Genomic DNA, 27,206 nt, shown 5'->3' on the forward strand with positions numbered 1-27,206 from the left:
GGGCTTGAGGCCCACTTTCAGACTTTCACCCAGGATAAGGTCTACATGATGGCGACCATGTTAGACCCGTGCCTAAGGGCACCATCGCCGAGCGGGCCAACGAGCTCAATCGCTGGCAAGACAAGCTCTCCCAGAAGGTCGAGCGCTGCAGATTCAGGGCGGGCCCAGTGCCGGTAGCTGAGGAAGAGGGGGGTGGAAGCAGCTCATCTGCCACTTCCACTGCTGTTCATCCCCAACCTCCCCGGCTAGGCAGTGTTTCCCACCAGACTCATGCCAAGAAGAGTGCCGAGATGACACTCATCGGGTGGCTCATTGGCCTCTCTGGGAGTGGTAAGCCACTGAAAGCGGAGACGGGTGCTGCGATGGTGAGGGACTTCTGGAGCCCAACAAGTCACAGGAAACGTCTCCTTTGGACTACTGGGTCGCGAAGGAGGGGGTCTGGCCAAGGCTCATGCCCACTGACGAGCATGCAGAGTGAGCGCATCTTTTCACACATTGTCTGCCCACATCACAATCGCCTGCAACCCTGGACAGTTGAGCAGTTGGTCTTCCTGAAGGTCAACTTGCCTCTGTTCGTCTCCTCGAAAGTAGACTTTGAGAGTGAATGAAATGAGCACCTACTTGGGCCTGTATCTTCTATTGGCCCGCACTTGGAAGGTGGTTGTAGAACACTCTCCCACTAAACATAGACCAGAGTCCAAAGACAGCCCAAAAACTCACTCACAAATTGATTGGTGGTGCACCCCTTCCACCCCTCATCCATCCCCAAACCAAAAGTGAATGCTGGTTTAAAATCTGCAAAGCAATCCAAATTTCCCCAGTACCCATCCACACATGCCTAATAATACTGAAAGGGCCAGTGCAGCCCCCATCTGTAACCTACAGCACTCACTGGCCCAGCCAGGATAACCCAGGTTTTTTTTCAGGAGCAGAAGGAAGAAAGAGAGAGGTGCCAGTGATGATGACAGGCAGCCAGCAGCCATACCAATGCTGAGGTCCCTTCAATGGGACAGTGATAGCTGGTGTGTTGCTGCTGAGCTGAGAGAGAAGGAGTGGTTCCCTTCCTCTCACACAATCTGAGGCCCTCCCAGTGATCTTCCTCATTTGGAGTGCAACTCTGGCTCGCCTCCTCATGGTGCACCCTGGGCAACACAAAAGAGCCTGGGCCAGCCAACCATCCATCACTCAAGGTATGTCTAAATGCTTCTTGCTTTGTGTCAGATACAAAATGATGTGGAGCTAGGTGTGGTCCACCGCTTCTCTTGTTTGAAAGTTGTGTTGTTTGGGGCAGGGTTAGAGAGCTGGCATCTGTAGATTGCTTGTGGCAGGGAAGCTGGCATCTGGGTGAGAGACCCAGAACCAGCATGCTTGTTGTGCTTGGCCAGCTCTCCCCGCGTTGTTTGGGGCAGGGCTGGAGAGCTGGCATCTGTAGATTGCATGTTCTGTGGCAGGGAAGCTGGCATCTGGGTGAAAGACCAAGAACCAGCATTCTTGTTGTGTTTTGCCAGCTGTCCTGCGTTGTTTGGAGCAGGGCTGGAAAGCTGGCATCTGGGTTTGCGGCAACCAGATTGAGCAGATTGTGCTTTGTGTGGCAGTGACGTTGTCAACTGGGTTTATATTGGTTCCAGGCCAGCAGGGTTCATAGAGCAGATAGATGGATGTAGTGTATTTGGGTCCTATAGAGATTCTCTGGTGTGAAGTTAGGTTTGGCTTTGGGTGCCCCAGGAATTTGACTCCCTGATCCAATTTTTTTTTTTGCCTTGTGGGTTTTGTGTGGGACAGTGCCCTGAAGCTGCACAGCAGTTTAGGGGATTCTTCTCAAAAACCCCTGCTCCCCAGAGCCACTTTTCCCACGGCAATTACAGTGGGAGAAGTGGCTCTAATTGTTTTTTCTCACCATTGGGAACAGTGTTCCTTTTGGGGTGTCCACAGATGGGTGCAGTCTTTTTGGGCCAGGGGATTGCATGTGGGGAGTCCCCAGAAGCTGCCCTGTAGTTTTGGGGCCTCTCCCTCAAACCCCCCTCTGGCCAGAGCCACTTTCCCCACAGCAATTATAGTGGAGGAAGTAGCTAATTGGGAATTACCCAGAATTGGTGGCAATGGGTCTTTTGAGGAGCCCAAAGACAGGAACCCCCTAGCCCAATCTTTTTGGGACTTGGGGTTTTTGTAGGGGAGAGTCCCCTGTGGGTTCCCTGTAGTTTTGGGGGCTTTCCCTCAAACCCCCTGCCCCCCAGTAGCCTCTAATTATGCCCTATGTTGCCATTGATTTCAATGGCCCATAGGGTATAATGGTGGGATAGGGACACCTTCTTTGGATGCCCCTGGAATGGGAACCCCTGGCCCAATCTTTTTGGAACTTGAGGGGTTTGTAGGGGAGAGTCCCCTGCAGGCCCCCTGCAAATTTTGGGGCTCTCCCTCAAACCCTTTCCCCTCCAGGCGGCTTCCAATATACCCTATGTTGCTATTGATTTCAATGGCCCATAGGGCCCATGGTGGGATAGGGGAACCATCTTTGGGTGCCCGTAGAACGGGACCCCCTGGCCCAATCTTTTTGGTTCATGGGGGGTTTGTAGGGGAGAGTACCCTGCAGGTCCCCTGGAAATTTGGGGTCTCTCCCTCAAACCGCCCCCCCTCCAGGTGACTTCCAATATACGCTATTTTGCCATTGATTTCAATGGCCATAGGGTATAATGGGGCCGTATATTCAGAAACAGCCGTACATCTATCGAATATACAGCTATTCCGAGTACCGGTATTTGGAAATATGCGGTATTCCAAATATTTTGGCCCCGTATATTTCCAAATCCGATTAATTCCGATTTTTTTTTTTTGCACACTTCTATCAACTGCATATAATATTTTGGTTGATGCATCCATGTGCCTAATCCATTAAATTTAAATCATCATTACTATATCTGTTGGCCCATGGGATCACAGTTCATATTATGTGAAATATAAACAAACAAAGCAAGCATTTCTACATATTTGATAAGACCCTCCAAATATGCAGGGGGAAAAATGACTTTTTAAATTAAGAAAATGGAAAAGAAACTCCTTTCCCCACAAATGACCTAATGAGATTTGGGTATTTTTCAGGAGCAGGAGGCAAAGATTCATGAAAATGGTTGTCAGTTAAGAAGAATTGCAGATTTATACCCTGCCCTTCTCCCTGAATCAGAGAGAGTAGCTTACAATCTCCTATGTCTTCTCCCCCCACAACAGACACCCTGTGAGGTGGGTGGGGCTGAGAGGGCTCTCACAGCAGCTTCCCTTTCAAGGACAGCTCCTGCAAGAGCTATGGCTAACTCAAGGCCATTCCAGCAGGAGCTAGTGGAGAAGTGGGGGATCAAACCCGGTTCTCCCAGATAAGAGTCCACACACTTAACCACTACACCAAACTGGCTCTCACTTAAGGGTAGAGGGGAGAAGTGAGTAGAAATTTACCTCCTCAAGACCCTAAGAGTTTATGGAATCCTGGTGGACAAAATGAAGGGAGGAATCTCCAGATCACTGGTCCTCGCTATAATTCTCTGTGGACTCTTAGGCTGTTCCTTCAAATAGCAAGCTGAGTGTCAAACATGATGGCATTGAAGCAGGACTACCTGTAGACAAGGCTGAGGTTTATGCATACTAGTGGAACTCCCCACATATGCAGAAAACAACCCCCAGAAATTAAATTTAAAAGCAGAAATCCTAAAAGAAAACTGTGTAATGAGAACTGAGCATGCGTATTGCTATCAAATGCTGAGAACAGTTGAGAAAAAAACAACCAGGGATCACAGTTCATATTATGTGAAATATAAACAAACAAACACTGTGATATTCTGGCAGACATTTAGTAAAACTTTTAAGAGTCATATAAATCTTCTGTACACATTATAAAGAAGTACAACTTTACAATATATAAAGAAAAGTCCATCCAAAGAGCACCCAGATATAGGCTCATCTAGTCAAAAGTCTTTTTCAAGAGTATTCCTATTTTCTTCAACATTATCAGCTTGTTACAATTCAGTGTTGATATTGGAAGCAAGCCAAGCCTTAACCTCTTCTCTAAACAGATGCAAAAGTCTTCTGAATTTTAATGGCAAAATGTTCTCAATGTTCTTAATGGCAAAATGTTCTTTAATTTAGGAGCAAGCCAGTTCTGAACCTCATCTCTAACCAGCAAAAAGCCTTCTGGTTTTAGTTGGCAAAATGCTCTCAACATTATATCTATATTAGCAGCAAGCTATTGCTGAACCTCTTCTCTAACAAGATGTAAAAGCCTTCTGAATTTTGATGGCAAAATGCTCTTGATACCACTTACGTGTTTAATTTAGGAGCAATCCAGTCCTGAACCTCTTCTCTAATCACATGCAAAAGCCTTCTGAATTTTGCTGGTTAGAGAAGAGGTTCAGAACTTCAGGAATGGCTTGCTCCTAACAGTGCCAGATTAAACCTTGTGGAGGCTCCTAGGAAGTCGAAATATTGGGGATCCTCTCACAAATTATCTCCTAATATCTCCTGCAAGCCCCTTCTCAAAAGCCCCTTTGTCAAAGCTGGGGGGAGAGGCAGAGAGAGGCAAACTGGCCTGGGGCCCCTAAAGGTGTGGAGGCCCATAGACCAGTGCCTACTCAGCCTATTGTTAATCCAGCCGTGGCTCCTAATATAAAGTAGAAAGCATTTTGTCAGCTAAATCCAGAAGGCTTTTGCATATGGTTAGGGAAGATGTTCAGGACTGGTTTGCTCCTAATATAAATATAAACACTTAAGTGGAATAGAGAGGATGATAATTTTGGGTAAAAAAGGGGTTTGCTCATAGTATTTTGCCATTAAAATTCAGAAGATTTTTGCATCCGTTTAGAGAAGAGGTTAAAGCTTGATTGTTCACAATATCAACATTGAATTGTAACAAGAGGCTGATAATGTTGAAGAAAATAGGAATGCTTCTAAGGAAGACTTCTGATTAAATGAACCCATATCCAGGTGCTCATTCAATGGACTTTGTATATTGTAAAGTTGCATTTCTTTATAATGAGATTGACTGAGAATCAGTTAAAGGGGGTAAGTGGAAAACAAATGGCTGTGGAGGAATTTGACCTGCTCAAGCCCTTAAGAGTTTGTGATTTGCAAGTAGAAGACTTCCCAATGATTTAGAGAGTTTCTTGCAATTCCCTGCAGTCCTCCCAGTTTATATGTATGAATTGCAAACCCACAGCATGCATTTTATTCACCCTAAACTTGAGACATTGGCTTTTATTTATAACGGATTGACGGAAGGCCAGTTCTGACATTCTTACCTCCCACAGAAACTTTGCTATGCCATTTTCACATGGGTAAGGTGTTGGGAAACAGCTCCACATGGAAAATATTAAAACAAAGCTTCACATCAGGGTAATCACCAGTTTTTAATTAATGCATGACAAATTTTCTGCAGACAAAAACTGAAGGACAGCTATGCCTCTGATAGAAACCAGATTACTTAAACTGTTGTATATTGAAAAAAAGTCAGTTTCGGAACTGAATAGCAGAATCAGTGACTTGCAAAGGGTACATAATAGACATCAGGGTTTCATTTAATGTCTATGGAATAGGAAAATGTCTGATATCTGACTGTTTGTTCTTTTGTAAATGCACTCTTTTGAAAACACCATACTACACGCCACAGACATATTTAAACATGCATATGTTATTGTTGGCTCATATACAGCTGGTTGCTTCTGGATAAAGCTCTGTTGTATTCTAACACAGAATCTTTCTTTGTAATATGAACTTAATGCATTCACACAAGTGACTTGAACAAGGCATTTCTTCATTTCTGGAACGATTACTGACTTTCTTGAGGGAAACCATGAAGTCGTTTTTGTTGTGTTTGTCAGCTGGGTTTTGACTGTATGTTTTATTCTATAAAGGAGTTATTCAAAGCTCTCCCTTCAGTCTTAATTAATTGCAGACCCTTTGGAAGGCCAGGCCTCCAGGCCTGGAGAGGTTCCAGTCTGGTTTCCATTTAGCCTGTGGGCTGAAGCTAAGCATCTTGAAACCCTGCTGGCATGTAGCCGCATGATTTCCACACCCTTTGTAGACACCCATAGCCAAACTATAGTTATTAAGAAAGTGTTTAGAAAGCATTGGCATCGTTTGCCTTCTAAGAGGGACAGAGTGCCCCATTCCCCATTTTGTGACTTAATTATCAGAGACAGAATTTCTTATGAAATACCTATACTCAAAGCGGAGAGACGATCTGAGCAACTTCTTTAATGACAGTATAACCTAGAGACAAATACTAACTTCTTTGAGGTGGAAGTGATGTTGTGGAGTTGTCCTTGGTACATACATTTATTTTTAGCCTGCCATAATATTTGAACTGGTTTTACATGTTTTTGTAGCTTTTTAAGCTGTCACTCAAAGGAAAAGAAAAGTTGAAATAAGCCCAAAGAAGCTTGACCAGTGTTATTGGCATATTTGTTTTAGTGTGATGGTGGGAGGTACTTCTTAGATAAGGCTCATGATGAGTAAAGTAACACACTTTCTCACTTCCTTCACAAAGCACTTCATAAAAAGTGATTAAGTTCATGTCTGGTACTTGAAAGATTGTGGGTACATATCCACTTGTGTGCTCACAGAGTCCTTTTAAAAAGGGTTAGTGGAGCAAAGCTTTCCTTAGTAGTAGATCAGACACTGTTTTTGTCCTGGTGTTACAGATTCTTTTGGAGGAAGAGGCATGATAAGTCATTCATTTTTAATAATCCTGATGGCTTCCTTTGTCATGTCTTTTACTTGTCTTTAGGAATATATAGAGATTGCATGTAGCTCACACCACCCATGTGCTTCTGATGATGCTATGGCACCTCACTCTGTCACAGGGAATGGTTAATTTACTCAGTTGGCCCACGTCCTAAGCCACTGGACCTTCATGAATTCATCTCACCAACTTTATTCTACCTCCATCCCTGTGCACCCAAATATCTAGGATTTCTTTCTGCTGCCAACACGAGAATATGGATGAGATATGTCATCTACCTGACACCTGCCAATCCAGTTTACCTGAGGCAAGGCAAAGCAAGGGAGGATGCAGTGCCTGATTTGGTCCACCCCAGCCCCTTGCTAAGCAGCTCACAGTCTGCCTGAGGCCCAAGAAAAACCAGGGAAATCATGTCTAGCCTGCTTGAGGTGCAGGAAACACCATTCAGTGTAAGGAAAGCGATATCCAGTGAATTGGTTAGGCAGGCCACCTCTTTCTCCCTCCCTTCTGCTTTTGGGAGGGCAAATCAGGGCCAGGCAGACTGTCTCTTCTTCTCTCACACCCAGGGCTGGCCCTAGACTGTCTGGCACCCTAGGCAAGGCTAACTTCTGGTGCCCCCTCTGCACTGATAACATCACAGAGTCATATTGGGGGGGTGCCCAATTTGGCACCCTCAAAAGGCTGGCAACCTAGGCAATTGCCTAGTTTGCCTAGTGGCAGGGCCAGCCCTGCTCACACCTTCCCTTGGAGAGGGGTCTGGGAAAGGGGCCCTGCCCCAAGGTTTTTCACCCCCAATCTGCAACTTCTCACAGGGTTGGAGTATAAATACACGTAGCTGAAGATAAGGGGACAGATAAATGTTAGACTGCTTGGTGAGTGGAAAGGACAGACGGATGCAGGGAAAGGTGAAGATATGGAGGTTGCCAGGAGACAGGATAAGGAAATTGTGAGGACAGTGATATGGGAGAAAATTAGGTGCTGCTTGCCAGTCCTTGCAGGTTCCCTACTATGCAACTGGGCCTGGACCAGCAAACAGCACTGTGCAACTGGGCCATAACTTTCCCAGGTAGAGACTGCCGGGGTAGAGAAGGAGGGCAAACAGAAGACCAGCAGTAGGGGAGATAAAAATAGGTTCATGGGTGGGTAGGAAGGAGAGGAGGGAGGAAAAGGGGAGAAACTATGGATGCTTTAAGGGAAAGGAAAGAGGAAGTAGCAGGGGAAATAGTGGGGGATGGGAAAATGCAATACACCCTGCAAGCCCTTGTGGGTTTCTGCTTGTAGTTGTCTATCTGTACTTAGGACACACTCTTTTTGTCTTATATATATTTCAGATTAAATACTGGACACCTATTTCAAATAACTTAACAGACTGATTCAGATTCAGGTAGATGGATATCTTTTTATGTAGGCCAAGTTAGACTTTTTATGTGGCCAACAGCAAACATAACATTATTTTCAGGAAAGGAAAAGTTGGACTTCATTTGTACTCAGACTCTCTATTTGTCTGTTAGGCACTGATACAAAAAGAAAAATTATCTGAGTAAAAATTATCTAACACCTATTAAGAGGGGATAGTAAATGGACAGTCAAGACATTCTCTTTCCTTGCATCTAAAATGTATCCCCAATTTGGGTGAATTAAGACATAAGCAGAATAATAAAGTTATCCAGTGTTTATTTCAGGCTAGGTATACAGCTCTTTTTTTCTCAGTCATTCCTGGCCTCTTTTCATTGGTATACTTCCTATTTCAGCTCCAAGTTCTCATCCTGTTTTCCACAGAAATCTCATATCTCCATAACAATCTCCATTTAATGCCAATCAGATCCTACCTATGCTATCCAATGAAAAACCACTACTTTCTAGGAGAACTCTTGAGGCTTCGTTGATTACCTGCATGTTATGATAGCGAGGAAAAATTGTTTTGTTCCTTTGGCTTTCACAGTAATATATCAGTTGGCATCTTTTTAATCTGTCAAACCAAAGATTAGATTGAAAAACCTAATCTGCAACTTTTTGCCTATTAGTAAAGATTTATGCATTCAGAAACTTCAAATTAAATATTTACCTTCCTTGCAACTTGTAATTTTTTTACACAGATACCTCCCCTGAGTTGCTTTGAGAATTCTCTTCTCTACATCCTTTATTCAACTCCTCCCTTCTGCTACATTCTTCACTAGCCAAAGCTTCCATGTTGTTTTTAAGAGCTGTTCCACATTGTAGTAGTCCAACCTGGAAGTTACTGATGCATGAATTAATTTGGTAAAGCCAGCCTTTTCCAAGAATGAAGAGTCTTCTCATGCAATAGAAATAGAAAGGGTACTTTTGGCCATAAAATGTGTGCAGTCAACAATGAGTGCACTGAAAACTATAGAGTTTTCCCTCCCAAATTGATAGAGTGCCTGAGAAAACCATAGTTTCCCTGGAAGCTCCTAAAGCAGCCGGCACACAACATCGCCAGCATGATGACGCCACTGTGAGTGATGTCATTGCAATGGTGATGTCAGGGGAGGATCCCCCCCCACCAGCCCAATGCAGGCTGGTGGGTTGGGAACCTTCGGGGCGGGGAAATTCCCACCCGTGTTATAGAGAGGCGCTGCCTGATAAAAATGGAGTCCGACCAATAACAGGCCAAGAAAACACTCCATCTAAACAGGTGAAGTGGACCCAGTAGAGAGCTTGTTTTGGTTGGCACCTGAAGTCTATCTCTCAGCATAGTCTCACCCATTCCCCCTCCAGCGCCTCCGCCCAAATGGGATGCATAACATGGAAACTGCGGGTAAGTACTACTCTCACTCTGATCTTCTGCTACTTCCCAATTGTCTCTTCCTCCAGCCTATCACCTCTACCTTGCAAACTCCAATCAAACGCATAATTTGATTGATCCTACCCTTAAAGGTCTTTGATCCCTTTCCAAGTGTCAGCCAAAAACTGGTAACAAATTTTTCAATTGCTCCGAGCTTATCATCCTAGCAAAATGTGCAAAGTTTCCCAACATAGCGATTCAAGATAGCCATCGATGGAACATCAAAGCCCCTTGGTAACTAACAACCCCCATCTATTGAACCCCTATATAGTGTGGGTGTGCATTCTGTAGAGCGCCATTTGCAGTCTGTACCACCCGTTACTCCTGTAATTGGGTCTATAGGGCACATTATGCTGGTTGTTCGCATTCCTCTCCATGTACTTTCCATTGAATGGACGTCTCCTCTTCTGGATCAGGTGAATATTATCCGCTTCAACAACCCTTGAATTCCTCTATCGTTAATCTCTATTTTCTTAGTCTCTTGATTGCTTGTACATGGATCTGCGGGTGTGTGTGTAAATCCTTCTGCTACATATCCTAAATAAACACTATAAAAATATAATTGCTTGGACTATTCTTGGCTGAAAACCCGAACTCTGTATCATTGAAAGAAAAGATCCTCGCTCCTAAATTCGCTCTACCTAGTCTCTTAGCTAATTTCCCCATCAAAATTAAGAGACTTAAAAGCATTGCATTGAACTTGGCAGCCCTAGGCCTGGAGGTAGCCATGCTGGTGGGCGGCAATATGGAGCAGGACCATAATTACTGAGAAGAAAGGGCTAACTCCCCCCACTTTATTTCTCAGAGCTAAACACACCCCAAGCTGCTTTTGATAGTTGAAAACGTACAGGTACCCATGTTGTGCCCTTCATCTCTCACACCCTTCCTCTAAAGAATTACATAGAGAATTACCAGATCAATGTCACCCAGCAAACTTAATGGTCTCCCAGATCCCAGTCTGACAGTGCAATAAAACTCTGGGCTGTCACCACACTTCTATTAGCTCTAGAAAATTCGGGGGGGGGGGGGGATAGGCAAAAGTCTTTTGCTTATCTTTCCCCCCTTTGAATGCTGATGGTTCTGCTGGTTCTCCTCATCTGACACAATTTGATCCCAACTGGGGCCAGGTATCTTTCAATGTCATTTTTTTAAATGCCCAAAGATCTCATTAGGGAAATCTTGCTGTCTCCTCAGTCTGATCTATCCTGTAGTGTATCATAAGGATAAATGAAATGTGAATTTTACTATGCACACCCAGAAAATTACCCTTAAACGGAAAATGATGTCATGTTAAAATCAGCTTTACAATGGAGAAAAACAATCACTAGGGGGAGTGCAGGGTGTCTCCAACAAGGAATTTAAGGTCTAGTGAAATCTGCATACTACGGGGTGGGGTGGTGTTTTTTTGGGAGGGGTTTTGGCATGTAATGCATCTTTTTCTAAAAAACATTTTATTAGGCATACATGCAAAGTGAAGCTGCAGCCAGTGGAAATCCTTAGCCAAGGAGTCCTTGCTGTCTATGAAAAAGGCATTTTCTCTGAAGTTAATGAGTCACTGAAGATGATCTGTAGCTGTACGTCAGAGGCATTTCCATAAAATCATCCTTCCCTATTACATGCAAAGTTTCTTTGTATTAGTGTTCCAGTCACTGCTGATTTATTAGCAAGCTATCTGTGTATAAACACCATAGCTGTGCTTTACTGTCAGCCCCTTCCCTCCTGTCTAGTTTATTCAACATTACAGCTGTGTTTGTGGTGATAAAAGCTGAGGTCACATAAGCAAGAAACTGCACAACATTAGAAAATTAAACAGACTGAAAGAGAGCCAGTTTTTCTTTGAGAGCCAGAGAACCCAACCACCCTCCTTTTATATTTAGACCCTGAGATGCAATATGGATGAGCTAGGAAAGCAAATAAGTTTTTCTTCTTCTACTACTGCCGAAGCAAAGTGTGCTTGTATTATATAATAAACCAAAAGCAATGGACAAAATATTATGAATGAGATTCAGCATCTGAAAAGAAGAGTTCATGAAAAAAAACATTCATTTCATAAGAAATTGTTGTTTCTTTTTAGAATGAAGAAAGGCTAGTAGACTGTGGGCACAACATTAAAGCAAGTCTAGAAACTGCTTTAATAGGGCTTTTCACACTTGGTTTTTTGCTCCAGCTTGAGATCTTCATTGCATCAGTTTCCCCCCCTGTCTCACACACAGTGTCATTTGCAGTCAATGCTTTCCACCCCAAATCCTGATCCCCCCCCCAATTTTTTCACTGCAAAACTGTTGGAAAAAATGGGAAAACACAAAGAAAAACCAGGAGAGTAATAGCCAGTATAGTATTGGAATAGCCCACTTACTAGGTGGTTCTAGGCAATTGCCTAAGGCACCGCAGGGCACCCAGGTCACCCTATGTTGCTTTCATCTGCAGCTGCAACCCAAGTCCCCCGGCTGTCCAGTAGCTCAGGGCATACCCCACCTGGCGGAATGGCTGTCTGGGAAGCATCTCAAGGTCCACTTTCCTGCTGAGAAAGTGAGGTGTGGCAATTATGTCAAAAACTTGAAGTGATGGGTGTCTAGGAAACTCTATGGTCTTTACCTTAGAGATTTTTTGGGATTCCTAGAGTGCTGCCCAGTAGTGATGTTACTTCTCATTTGAATGCGTTTTCTTCCAGTTTCCTGTCAATGTTCAACAATTCTGGCAGCCCTCAGGCCAGCTAGTCAGCTGATGACTTGGGATGTGCCTAGCAGGGAGGCACACAGGTCAGCTGACTTAGGGTGTGAAAAGTCCTAGGGCCATCCCTGTGTGGATATGGGACAAGGAAAACTGATGCAGTTGAGAAATCAAGCTGATGCAAAATCCTGGTGTGGAAAAGATCATAACATGGTAATATGTCAGCATAGCAGGAAACAGGCCAATATAGCACCCTGCTAATGCCCTTCTGGTGTAAATCCAGCACTGGCATCACTTTGTGAGCATATAGGTCAGAAATTGACAGTGCCAAACCATGGAGGAGTAGGACTTCACCTCTTGAGGCTACTTAGTGTTGCCAGTCTCCAGGTGGTAGCTGGAGATCTCCCAAGTGATCTCCAGGCAATAAATATCAGTTCACTTGGAGAAAATAACCACATTGGAAGATGGACTCTATGGTCTCTCTCTGTCTCGGCTTGACTTTGCGAACGAAGATTTAAGAAGGGTGCAGTAGTCCACGTCTGCTGCAGGCTCACTGGTGGCTGACAAGACCAATGCGGGACAGGCAGATCCGGCCACAGTGGCTGCAGGGAAAAGTCTGATTTGGGGCTGGTGCTGTAGCAGTGCGATTCTTCCTCAATCTCCTTTTGTCCTCAAGACCAGCTATGCGTGCGTTCTCAAAGGAAGAGACAGCCTGGTGGATGGTGTGCCTCCATGCTTTGCGATCTGAGGCTAGGTCAGACCACTGGTGATGGTTGATGCGACAGGTGCCAAGGGATTTCTTCAAGGAGTCCTTGTACCTCTTCTTTGGTGCCCCTCTATTTCGATGGCCGGTGGAAAGTTCGCCATACAGAGCAATCTTGGGAAGGCGGTGGTTTTCCATCCTAGAAATATGCCCTGCCCAGCGCAGCTGCGTCTTCAACAGCACTGCTTCGATGCTTGTAACCTCCGCCCTCTTGAGGACTTCAGTGTTGGTCACAAAGTCACTCCAGTGGATGTTGAGGATGGTGCGAAGGCAGCACTGATGAAAGCGCTCAAGGAGTCGCAGGTGATGACGGTATAAAACCCACGATTCGGAGCCATAGATGAGGGTTGTCATCACAACCGCTTTGTAAACATTGATCTTTGTGCCTTTTTTCAGGTGCTTGTTGCTCCACACTCTTTTGTGCAGTCGGCCAAATGCACGGTTTGCCTTTGCCAGCCTGTTGTCGATCTCCTTGTCAATCTTGGCATCTGAGGAGATGATGCACCCCAGGTAGCTGAACTGCTGGACTGTCTTCAGTACTGATTCACCCACAGTGATGCTGGGAGGGTGATAATCTTCCTGGGGTGCAGGCTGGTGGAGAACTTCTGTCTTCTTCAGACTAACTTCTAGGCCGAATAGCTTGGCAGCCTCTGCAAAGCAGGACGTCATATACTGCAGAGCTGATACCGAGTGGGAGACGAGTGCAGCATCATCAGCAAATAGTAGCTCTCGGATGAGTTTTTCCATTGTCTTGGAGTGAGCCTTTAGTCGCCTCAGGTTGAACAGGCTGCCATCGGTGCAATAGCGGATGTAGACACCATCGTCATCATCTAGATCTACTGCGGCTCTTTGAAGCATCATGCTAAAGAAGATTGTAAAGAGAGTTGGCGCGAGAACGCAGCCTTGCTTTACACCTGTGCCGTGGGAAGGGCTCCGAGAGGTTGTTGCAGTGTCTGACTTGGCCTCGCTGGTCTTCATGTAGCTGGATGATCATGCTGAGGAACCTCGGGGGACATCCTAAACGTTCCAAGATTTGCCACAGGCCTTTCCTGCTAACGGTATCAAAAGCTTTGGTAAGGTCGACAAAAGTCACATATAGACCCTTGTTCTGTTCCCTGCATTTCTCTTGGAGCTGCCTGAGAACAAATACCATGTCGGTGGTGCTCCTGTTAGCTCTGAAGCCGCACTGACTCTCTGGGAGGAGTTCTTCTGCAATGGTGGGCACCAGTCTGTTCAGGAGTATTCTGGCAAGGATTTTGCCTGCGATGGAGAGCAGAGTTATCCCCTGGTAGTTGGAGCAGTCTGACTTTTCTCCTTTGTTCTTGTATAGAGTGATGATGATTGCATCGCGAAAGTCCTGTGGTAGTTTGCCTTGTTCCCAGCAGGTGACAAGTACTTTGTGAAGTGTGCTATGTAGTACTGTGCCCCCATGCTTCCAGATCTCTGGTGGGATTCCATCAACTCCCGCTGCCTTGCCACTTTTCAGTTGCTTGATGGCTTTAACAGTCTCTTCTAGGGTGGGGATCTCATCCAACTCTGTTTTCACTGGTTGAAGTGGGGTGAGGTGGATTGCTGAATCTTGAACTACGCGGTTGGCGTAGAAAATACTCCGACCACCGGTTCAGTATGGATGCCTTGTCTGTGAGGAGCACTTGGCCGTCTGCACTATGCAAGGGACTCTGAGCCTGATATGATGGGCCATATACTGCCTTCAGAGCTTCATAGAACCCTCTTAAATCACCAGTGTCTGCACACAGCTGGGTTCTCTCTGCAAGCTTGGTCCACCACTCGTTCTGAATGTCTTGAAGCTTGCGCTGGAGGTTGCTACATGGAGCTCGAAAGATTGCTTTTTTCCCGGGACAGGAGGGCTGAGCAAGATGTGCTTGATAGGCAGATCTCTTTTTCACTAGTAATTCTTGGATCTCTTGATTGTTCTCATCATACCAGTCCTTGTTTTTCCTTGTGGAGAACCCGAGGACTTCTTCAGAGATCGACAGGATGGTAGTTTTTAGGTGTTCCCAGAGTGCTTCTGGAGAAGGGTCTGTGGGGCAACTGAGGTCCTCAATTCTTGACTGGAGTTTTGCCTGGAAGGCAGCTTTAACTTCAGCTGACTGAAGGCTGCCAACCTGAAGCTTCCTTCAAGGGATACCTCCTCTCCTGGGTGTGGGTTTAAAGTGAAGACAGAGATTGCAGCGTACAAGACGATGATCCGTATGACATTCCGCACTGGGCATTACTTGGGTGTGTAAGACATCTCGAAGGTCTCTCTGGCGCACCAGAATGTAGTCGCTAAGGTGCCAGTGCTTGGACCGTGGGTGCATCCAGGTTGTCTTCAGGCTGTTCTTCTGCTGAAAGATAGTGTTGGTGATGGTGAGCTGGTGCTCCGTGCAGAATTCTAGCAGGAGGCGCCCGTTATCATTGCAGTTGCCAATGCCGTGGTTGCCAAGTACTCCTTTCCAGGCTTCCGAGTCTTTACCTACTCTGGCATTGAAGTCGCCAAGGATGATCACCTTGTCCTCTGTAGGGGTCTTCCGTACGAGGTTGCGTAGATCAGCATAGAACTTGTTCTTTTCTGCAGGATCTGCTTGAAGAGTTGGGGCATACACACTGAAGAGTGTTGCATGCTGCTTGTTTTGAAGTGGGAGGCGCATGGACATGATGCGATCTGAGTGACCTGTTGGCAGGTTTTTGAGTTTGGAGGCAATGGAGTTCCTGACCATGAAGCCAACGCCAGAAAGGCGGCTCTCAGCCTTTGACTTACCCGACCAGTAGAGGGTATAGCCAGCACCATGTTCTTGAAGACTACCTTCCTCAGGGAAACGGACCTCACTGAGAGCTGCTATGTCAATATTCAACCTGAGAAGTTCGTGGGCAACTAGAGCAGAGCGTCGTTCAGGGCGACCACTGTCTACTGTGTCAAGCATGGTTCTGATGTTCCAACACGCAAGCTTAAGTCTTTGCACACTTTGTGAGGCAGGTGCATGCCTTTTCTTTGTTATTTTTTAACCGCAAGTAAGGATGCCCATTGACCGCGGCTAGACAACTGGGGTGGGGGAGACGAGCTTTGTTTAGGCCACCTTTTCTAGGCCCCTCTCTGTGTGGAACAAGCAGTGCTGTCCCTAGATAAGGCTGCTTGGTCATTCAGGGTGCTGCCGAAAGATGCTTTCGTCTCCGGGTCAGCATCAGGCGACCAATACCCTGAACCGCCTACATGCAGGATCGGGACTGCGGCTTCCAGTGGCATCTTCCACCTGCCGTTTCGCCCCTTGCCCATCGTTGCAGGACTTGGTGTGTTGTGGATGTGGATATGCCCTTCAGGCCTGCGCAGAGGAATTTTTAGGTGAGGCACAGTGTGCGCAGTACTGGCTCCACCCTTTCACCTTGGGGTCATCTGCCATGGCCCAGTAAGCCGGGACGCCGGCAGCGAGTCCTCCAGGTGGTAGGTGTTATATTAACGAGCTCTATCTGCCCGGGTTTGATGTTAGAGTTTTCTTTCTCTTGGCTGACGAGTTTGGTGAGCCCAGCCTGCCCATCCGGTTATACCGCCGGACATTCGGTCGCACCGTGACGTGGCAAACTCTGTGAGAAACGGGGGGGGGGGGGACCAGCGAGAAGGTGTTGCCATGGATGCAGTAATGCAGGAGAGGCCATTGCAGTGACCATCTGCCAGGCATAGCCGGACAGTGACCACGCGGCGTTCACTACACCGGGAAGGAGAGGCTATGTATTGCGCATACACTTTCCCTGGGGGGGGGCAGGATACCCAAGAGGGAGCCCCCCCTCCCTCCCCTCTATGGTATTACTAGTAATAAAGCCTGTTGTGAAGAAAAATACAATTGGCTCTAGAAAGAGGCTCTGGGTGAGTGCCCCCCCACCCTTGCTGTCTTCCCACCCACCCAGGTGAAGGCATTCACTCCCCCCAACGTTAAGGGAGCTGATCTCTGCCATCTGGATGGCAGTTTTAATTTTGAGTGATTTCCAGCCTTCACCTGGAGATTGGCAACAGTGGTTCCCCAGGAGGAAATGGCATTGTACCTGTCTGAGGTCCCACCCTTCCTCAAACCTCACCCTCTCCAGGTCCCACCCCTTAAATTTCCATGGATTTCTTAACCTGGAGTTAGCAATCCTATCTCCTTTCCTTTATCTGCCCCTCTGACTTCAGCTTTCTATCACCTTCTCCCTCCCTGTGGCCTCTGCATAGGAAAAGGACAGTCTTTCTCCACAATGGGGGAGGGGAAACCAAAGCAGCTTACATCATTCTCCTCTCCCCGCTTTGGTCTGCGCAACAACCCTATGAGGTAGGTTAGTCTGAAAGTCTGTGACTGGTCCAAAATCACTCAGCTTCCACAGCAAGAACCTGTGTCTGGCAGACCTCTCTCTGAAGCTCTAAGTCCTATGCCACACTGGCTGTCATGGGGGGGGGGGCTGCTGCTGAACAGTAGCAAGCAGCCAGGAATAGGGTACTCAACCTCCAGGTGGACCTGGAAGATCTCCTGGGATCACAACTGAACTCCAGACAACAGATCTCTCTCCCCATTAGGCTTGCTAATCCCCAGGTCCCAGTGGGGGATCTTCTAGTTTTGCAGGCTCTTTGCCACCCCCAGCCAGTTGGCCAGCAGGGGGAAGCCCTGCCCCAACAGCCACCATATGCCTTTCCACCTGGGAAGGCTTAAGAAGATGCTTGGGAACAGCTTGCTTTTAGGAAAGTGTGTGTGCCTTTAAATCTCCAGAGCCAGGCTGAATGGGGACAGGGTGAACTTGCAGAACAACATGGCTGTTGTGAGGAAGGAAAGGGAAGCAGTTCTGTTCCTCTCTTTGTTTTACAGTCCCTCCAGAATTCATTTGCACAGAAAAATAGAGTAAATAGTAAAGTAGAACCTCTGGTTTCCCTGTATTAGTCTGAAGAACTTGGTTGAGTGTACAGCATTCAACAACTCCCATGGTTAGTAAATTTGTTCCAGTGAGACCACAAAGTGTGTGCTTCCAAACTGTGTTTACTTTGACTACTTTGTGTGTGTGAGAGAGAGAGAGAGAAAGAGAGAGGAAGTGGAAGTGTGCCAGCTGCTGGGGGATAAGGAAACTGCCCTGCTGTATTTTTATTTATTTATTTTAGGTAATGGGAAAGTTTCCTGACTCTGCCCCCAAAAGTCTCTTGGCCCCACACCCGAAGTCCCCAGGTATTTTCTGAGTTAGACTTGACAACCCTACTTCCCATCCCAGAGAAAATAACTGCTTTGGAGGGTGAATTTGCATTCTGTTCACCTGAAGCATCTCCCTTTACTGACAAAAGCAGCCTGGGGAGCCTAGCAACAGCCTCTGGCTAGCAAATTCCCAGGTGGCAGCCATGGCCTTTAAGGAAACCCTCCCAGTGGGGTCTGCCCCCCTGGGCTATTTCTGTTGCCTTTGGAGGCTGCGTGTGCCCAGAGGCCTTTTGTGAGGCCACAGTAGCTCTGCAGCCCTTTCTGAGGCCAGTTGACAGAAAGGACAAAGAGAAGAGTTGGAGATGTGGCTGACTCTGAGGTAAGACTGCTTTTGGCAGTTTGTTCAACATTCCTGGGCCTACAGTGGGCAGGGGAGAGCAGAGTCAGCCAACGTAAGATCAGAGGGGGTGATGGACATGTGATGAGCCATTAGCTGATGCCCCACAGTCCCAACTAATCAGCTTGATCCATTTTGCCACCACAACGTGGGTTTTATTACTAAAGGATACCCCACTGAAGTCCTTCCTCTCCCCAAACCCCACTTTCCTGAGGGTCCACCCCCAAAATCTTCCAAGTATTTCCCAACCTCTAGCCCATGTCCCTGCCCTTGACCTAGTTTGACATCTGTGGAAACACTGCTTTAAGTAACAATAATCCCATTGAATGTGAATGAAAAATAACCTCACCTTGCATCCTCCCACATTTATGTAATCCAGGATACTAAATCTGCATTCAATCAGAATTCTTCTAAACTCTATTACCAGCCCCATCTAAGATGTTCATATAATAGGGCATGCGGCATAGGACTGCACCTTTCTCCCCTCATATCATACACCCTTAGAGGACTAGAGGGTGGGGCTTTGGGAACTCTAGTGAATGGGCACTTCACACTAGCAGCCAAGGAGGAGCACAGACATTCTATTTCAGGTATTTCACTTCAAGATATAAACACCAAATTGGATTCTCCACTCCTCCATAACTGGGTATGCAAGAACAATGTACCACTCCCCAGCTCCTTCCCCTGCAACTCCAATAAGCAAGTGAGAAGGATCCCATGCCCCAAATGCTGATTGCTACAAATGATGTTAGCACAATATCATGCCAACATGAACCACATTTTTGAGTGACTAGCAGCCATTCCAATTTGTTGCAACTGTTGGCTATTCACATGAATAGTACCAACCCTATTTAGCTTTTGAGATCTCATGAAGATGGGGCTATACCATATCATTCCACATCCCATTTTAATCTCTTATTCTCATGGGGGGGGCATGAGAAATTAGATTTATGCAGTATTTCTGGCTAAATACAACATACACTCCCTCCTGTTTTCTTTGCTGGAACACCTGGATTTTCATGGGCTGATATTGCATTTCAGGGGGACCAAAAAGCAAAGCACACAGCCTGTAGCTGCAAAAATATTTACTGAACAGATATGAAAGTACTAATAAACTAATGCAATGCGTTCTTATGTCATATCAAACCATACATGAGCTTTGCTGACTCACAAGTAAGTGAACAATTATAACAGGAAATTATCGAAGTAAACACTTGTATACTTTATAAAGAGTGACTGCTCCTGCTTCTGTTGCTCATGTGGATCCAGATGCCCAAGAATTCTGTAGGCTCAGTTCACAGTCTCAAAGTTCAAAGTCTCATAATTATTGGACACAAAAGTGGTGCAACGGCACACCGGTAGATAAGCTGTTTCCCAGTTGGCTTTGTCAGGCACATGCATATTATAGGGACTATGTAACTTGTGATACAATCACATCTACACTCGAGTCAAGCCAAAAATGCTGGCATCACTCAAACGCTCAGCATTTCAGGGAGCAAAAAAGTTTTCCTACCCGTGGTGAGTATTTTAAGTATATTTTGTAGTCTCTTGTCAAGCCATTCTCAGTTCCTTAGTCTTATGTTTGCTACATAGGCTGTAGACAAGGGGTGTCAAATTCATTTGTTATGAGGGCCAGATCTGACATAAATGGGACCTTGTCAGGCCAGGCCATGTGTGTCATAAAATGTAATACCAGGTAAAGGAGATATAAACTCTATAAAGGACACAGACAAACACAATTAAAGATTTTTTTAAAAAAACTTAAAAGATGCTTAAAATATTAGCACTCTTGCAATATTTTGTTTTATTAGGGTTTGTAGAATCTTTCGGGATCAAGTGCCGTGTTCTACTGGAGAAAGTTTTCCTTCCAGACGTTTCGTTCTCAGCTGCGGAGAACATTCTCATTTGCGTTGCAGCCGGAGCAGGCGCTCAGACCTTCTTGGCTGCTGTGCATTTTGTATTTTGTTTATTTAACAGTTTCTGATAACTGAAACCTCTTGCTCTGAATTATTGCATCAAAGTCTGAAGACAATGTCTGTGCTGTAGCAATCTTGAGTATGCTGTTCAGGTATTGTTTAGTTGTGTATCTGTAAATTGCAAACCTACTTTTGATTTATTGACATTCGCTACAGAAATCTCATGGTCAATGATTTGAGCCTAAGACCCAGGGGAAATCATGAAATGGCTGGGCATTACAAGCGTTTGCTACTTAAGTTGCTTCATGTGCTGGTCAGCCAATAGAGAAAATAGAGGCTTTGCTGCATAACTCCTGTGCGATTGAGCAAGCGTGGCAAAGCAAGCTGTGATGCAAAAGGAAGCAAGAGAAAGAGAGAATGAAGCATATGACAGTGAGTTGCTCACAGGCCTGATAGGTGCCCTCCAGGGGCCTGATCCAGCCCCCAGGCTGCATGTTTGACACCCCTGCTATAAACTGTAGCTGGGCCTCATTAAAGACACAAAAATCTTCTGAGGTCATGCTTTGGGTTGTCCCTGTCATCTGAAACTAGATGGGTAGCAACCCAGGAGAGATGGGTATCACACCAAAACTCTTGAACTCTCTCACCTGAGAGACTCTCCAGTCCCCTTCTGTTGCCCTCTTCTGCTAGCAAATACTTTGTTTCATCTGCATTCCTTTAGTGACCTCTGCTTCCTGTGCTATGTTTTAAATGCTATTTTTAATGAATTGTTTAAATGATACATTTTTGTTTGATTTTAATGTTTTTAAGATGTGCTTTTATTATATATGTTTTTAATCTGTTAGCCACCTTGGTGACCCTGATGAGGGCAGAAAGGAGGGGTATAAATTTTGTAAATAAATGGAATAATTAATTTTAAAATGGTGATTTGAAATAAGATACAGAGAGAATAATCCTATGCAGATCTACTGAGAATCCTACTAAGGTCTATTCACCAAACTTACCCCAGGTGTGTGTTTTTTAGGATTGCATTGATTATGCAGTATAGAAGTGGCAACAATGCATGGCAGCAACTGGCTTCAATCCCAGTTTGTACCCTGCAAAAAGCTATGGGGTGTCACCCTTACAGCAAGACTACTTCAGATGTGAAAAACTGTATATATGCACTTATAGTCCATTATGTAGAAACAGGACACTGAGCTATTAACATCATACTGATCCAAGCACCAGTTTTGGTGAAGAATTTCTTCACTCCCTTGTCAAAGAAACAGATTAAAATACAAGTCAACACAAAATATTTTTTCTTCATTTTTTGGTGTTTGTGTTTACAAAATGCATTTGACAGCATGATTACACAAGCTATTTCTTTATCTGTTACAATCAGAGTGAAATGCCAAGAAATATATTTAATATATATGGAAATGTTTTTATATATCTAATTTTAATATGTTTGTAAATTGCTAATGTTTTTAAACTGTTGCTAGTCACCCTGAGCCTGTCGTGGGAGGGCGGGATACAAATCTGATAAATAAATAAATTCACTATCAAAGGATTACTTTGAAACGCGTCATTAAAATGGAAATGAGCAAAAATATTTCAAGTGTTGTCAAGAATAACCCTTTCCTTTTGAGAAGATACTAGAAAATTGACCCTAAGTATATATTTGTTGGTGATGGTGGAAAGTGCCATCATGCTGCAGCTATCTAAAAGATGAACAGAGGTGGTTTGCTCTTGCCTTCTGCTGCATAGCAACCATGAACTTTCATGATGGCCTCCCATTCAAGTGCTAAACAGGGCTGACCCTGATTAGCTTCCAAACTCTGACAAGATTGGGCTTGTGAGGGCTATTCTGGCTGCTTTATATTTGTTACACTAAGAAAATGGAAAAGAGTCAAATCCCCAACTGGGTTATGCACTTGTAGGCACCTTTCCATTCCCTTGCACAGAGGGCTCTACATGTGTTTGTATGTTTACATCTACTTGACCCATGGAAGGGCCAATGAGATTGGTAGGGTGGGTCACACTCGTCTTTTGATGTCAGCTTTAAAAGGTCATCTGCTCATGGATTGTAATAGGGCAGGCAGCATCTCTGATTCTTAGGATGTGGAGCCAGGGACCATGGACAGCTGCTCTCCTTGGTGACCGTCTCACAAAAGCTCCTTACACAATACATCTATCCAGCAAGGGGGGAGGTGGAGTGGGATCTCTCAAGCAGACCCAGTATTGGCTGAACAAGCAGTACAGGCATTTATTCATTATATTTTTTTTTCCTGCCCTTCTTACAAAGAAGACTCCCATGGCACAGAGTGTTAAAGCTGCAGTACTGCAGTCCTAAGCTCTGCTCACGACCTGAGTATGATCCCCGGTGGTAGCTGGGTTTTCAGGTAGTTGGCTAGAGGTTGACTCAGCTTTCCATCCTTCCGAGGTCAGTAAAATGAGTACCCAGCTTGCTGGGGGGAAAGTGTAGATGACTTGGGAAAGCAATGGCAAACCACCCTGTAAAAAGTCTGCCGTGAAAACGTTGTGAAAGCAACGTCACCCCAGAGTTGGAAACGACTGATGCTTGCACAGGGGACCTTTCCTTTCCTTTTCTTACAAAGAGCTCATGAGTTCATGTTCACCTCCCTCTAATTTTATCCTCACAACAATCCTGTGAGGTAGGTTAGGCTAAGACTGAGTGATCAGTCCAAGGCCACCCTAAGAGCTACATGGCAGGCTGAGGATTCAAAGGTGGGTCTTCCTAGTCACAGGGTGACATTGCAACCACTACTCTACATAGGCAGTTGTCTGGGGGGGGGGGTGGAGTGGGAATCCCAAATTTAAGTATATGCTAGTGGGATCTCAACTTACTGAGAATGAAAGGAAAAGAGAACTTGAGGTTGGATAGTTCAGTGAAAATGTAAACCCAGTGTGCTGCAGTGGGGAAAACAGCAGATTCTATGCTGGGGTTTATTAGGAAAAGGATGGAAAATAAAGCAGCCAGGATTGTAATGTTCTTGTATAATTCTATGGTGTGACCTCATTTGGAGTATTGGAATACGGAGCTGCTATGGTCATCCCACCATGCCATTTTTATTATCTCAGTAGACCCCTGATTTCCTATTTGCTCTGCCAAACAGTTTATTTACCTCAAGGAGGGGCAATTTGCATCAAGAAAATTGCAGTGTAAATGGGTAAAAACCCCTCCTCCTCTCAGTCCTAAAGCTCCAATCATCCTTTCACCAGCTATTAGCATTTACTTTAAAGAACACCAGAGGAAATCCTGAACACAGGCCTTCTAGGTTGTGTCTTGTTTGGCCCTCAGAATTCTTCCTTATTGTTTGCCCTGTTTTACTGCTAGCATCTCTTTTCCCACTACTTTTCATCAGCCAGGGCAGAGATCTTGTGGGCAGCTCCATGTGCATGCTATTTTATATTATTATTGTTTCACTGAAATACAAGCATGCAAATAAAAAAAGGGGGAGGGGACGGGGATACAAATAAAATGATGAATGAAAAAAAATGAGTATTGCTAGCAGATATTACCCCTCCCCCAGCTGCTGTGAAAGAAACTGCTGAATCTGGGATCTCAAAGCACCAAGAAGAATAATCTTTCTAAACATGTTTTGCTTGAGAAAATTAATGGGAGTTCCTATTGAGGAAAAACACTAAAGTTCTTTCTGTCAGGCTGCCCACTCTACTACCTGAGCTCTAGAGGCAAGCGAGGTAGTAGGTTTTTGGGGAATGCTATGTTATATGATGGTCTGTGAAGAAATTTATTTTTTCCTTGGAGCTTTGAAATGAGCAAAACCTTCCCTCTGAGTTTTAAAAAGGGTTTTTTTCCTCTCTAGGCAGAGAGCAGGCAGGAAGGGAGGAAGGTCAGTTCAGCTGCTTTCCTGATGTACCTCAGCCCACCTTCATACAAATGCTAATAGATCTAGCAGGAGAGATGATGGGTAGGTCAAGCTCTTCCCTTTCCCAAGCAGGGAACAGAGATTTGGAGGAATTAAATACTAGAGAGGCTTCAGGAAGAAAAATCCCAGAGACTTCAGGAAAAGCTTCACTGATCTGGCTTGACCAGGTCAGTGGATGGGGAAGAGAGGAAATAAAATTCAGGGGAGGAAGGGCTTTTTGGGTGTTGAGTCCATCAGAGCAGACAGAACTCTAAACTGAGGTCTGAATGAATGAATGAATGAATGAATGAATGAATGAATGAATGAATGAACTTTATTACGGTCATAGACCAATATCAAAGCTATAACACCTCATGTGAAAACCCTCCTAAAATACATAAACACAATAAAATACATAAAACTTTTCCCCAGCTATACAGATCCAGGATAACTAAAATACATTTTACCTATTATAAAATCCAAAATTGGTTCAAATTTATATAAAATCCTTTAAATCATAATATGTAAAATCATATATAACCTAAAATTCAACAGTTCATACAAGACTGCAGTTTTCTTGTTTCTTAGTATGGAACTTCACAAGGTAATGGCAGAATTTAGCTATCTGTCTAGAGATATATGGACTTGCATCCACCAAGAGTTTCTCCAAACACACCCCGTCCGCGTCTGCCATTGGATTAACTACAAACGGGGAGACAAACCTATCCCTATGTAATTGGTGGAATGGGCATCGAAAAAAACATATGAGTCATCGACTCCACCTCTCCCATAGCACAAGGGCAGCGTCGGTCTTCATACGGGACTTTTCTATATTTCCCTTCTAACACCTTTGAGAGCATGACTGTGCATGGGGCCAACGTAAAGGCTCTTCTGTGAGCTGATACCTTCAAATAAGAAAAGTACTTGGCCATCCTCATAACATATTTGGTCTCAGTAGGTGCTGAAAAAGAAGGGGCCTGTTCTAGATCCCTTTGTCTCTCTATATCACAAATTCTTTGTTTAATAATACTTTTTGCTTTGGCATAACTCTGCGCCAAGAGGTTTTCAAGTGAAAATCCTATACTTTCTAAGTTGCTTTTGACCAATTGCAGCCACTTTGGCCTGTAGGGGTCTTGAATTATTACAGGGAAGAGACCTTTTTTGTTTGTATGGATCTTTAGCCATTGGTATGCCGAAGATAACATAATTCTGGCCTCAATTCTCATTTGCCCAGTTTCTAATTGCAAAAGGGCATTTGGCACACCTGGCGGAAGCTGCAAGATGTTATGGAGAAATTTTGATTGCACTTTCTCAAGAGCCTTTGAATTTTTAACCGAAATGCCCAGGTTAATACCATAGAGCAGTTGTGTTAAAACTTTGTATTGAAACAATTTCAGTGCTGCCGGGACATAAAAGCCCCCCTTAGTACGAAAAAATCTCAGGATAGCATACATTGATTTCTCCGCTTTCTCCACCCTCATCTTGCAATGTTCAGTATAAACGCCTGTATCCTGAATTACCATTCCCAAATAAGTAAATTTTGTTACTTGTTCTATTTTCTTCCCTTTCATAGTCTAATACCTCTTCTTGGCTTTTTTACCAAATGCCATCACTTTTGTTTTTTCAAAATTTATTACCAAACATTCATTTTCACAGTACTTAGCAAAGCTGTCTAATGCCCTCCTCAACCCAATAGGTGTTCTAGATAACAGTACCACAGCATCTGCATATAGCAGTACTGAAAGGTGGCGAAGAGCCAGCTTTGGAGGGTGTAATTTAGTATCAGTCATGTTCCACCATATCACTAATGTAATAGTTAAATAAGATGAGGGCCAAAAGGCAACCCTGTCTTACACCCTTTTGAGTTTTTATATGTTCTGTGAGTAATCCCTGCATATTGCATCTCACTCTAAGAAATGATTCTTCATGAAGTCCACGGATGAGAAATAGCAGCCTTTTATCAATATTAGAAGTTGCTAGTTTTTGCCACAATCGTTGCCTTGAGATGGAATCAAATGCTGCCTTTAAATCAATAAAAGCAGCATATAGAGCAATTGTACCTTTATCAGAGTACTTTCCAATTAACTGTTGCAATATCAGACAATGCTCAGTTGTCAACCTTTCTTTTCTAAATCCAGCCTGTTCCAAAGGGATGGTTTCTTCTTGTTCCATCCATATTTCTAATTTTTCTAAAAGGTGTCTTGTATAAATCTTACTTATAATATTTAAAAGACTTATGGGCCTATAATTGGCGGGATTATTTCGATTGCCCTTTTAAAAAATAGGGACAACTGTAGCCGTCCCCCACTGCTTTGGAATTCAGCCTGTTTGATCAACATAAGTAAAAAAAGATGCCAGAAACTGTGCCCACCAATTAACATTCTCTTTAAGCATCTCAGCTGGTATGCCATCCATGCCTGGGGCCTTCCTATTTTTCAGTTGCATTATATAAGCTTTTATTTCTTGCGTACTAACTGGTGGCCACTGAGGGAGGTTCTCTATGTTACCTGAGAAAGGGGGTTGAACATTATCATATAAATTCTGAAAGAAAGCAGCCCATGTTTCCACAGGGATATACATGTCCAAGGGAAAGGCTGTCTTAAATCCCCCAATCTTTGTTAATTTCCAAAAAAGCGCAGAGTTTTTTAGTTTCACAGCCTGTATAAGTTCCTGCCATAGTTTCCCAGGTCTGGAGGAGGCAGCCATTGACCATGTGCTGACTTAACGAGTGGAAAGGAAACTTCAAGGTAAGATTAACTCTGTACACATCTGTAAGGAGTCTGTCTTATATTTTGTAACATTTGATAGGGCATGTAAAAAGAGAGGGACAGAGGAATTGTGTTTAACCCATTTATTTTGAATCCCTTGTTCAGTCTAAAGGTGTGCTTGTGAATATTTTCTTTTTTTTCCAGAGGAAAGGCAG

The sequence above is a fragment of the Heteronotia binoei genome, chromosome 3, assembly GCF_032191835.1.
Source record: "Heteronotia binoei isolate CCM8104 ecotype False Entrance Well chromosome 3, APGP_CSIRO_Hbin_v1, whole genome shotgun sequence".
NCBI classification, from domain to species: Eukaryota; Metazoa; Chordata; class Lepidosauria; order Squamata; family Gekkonidae; genus Heteronotia; species Heteronotia binoei.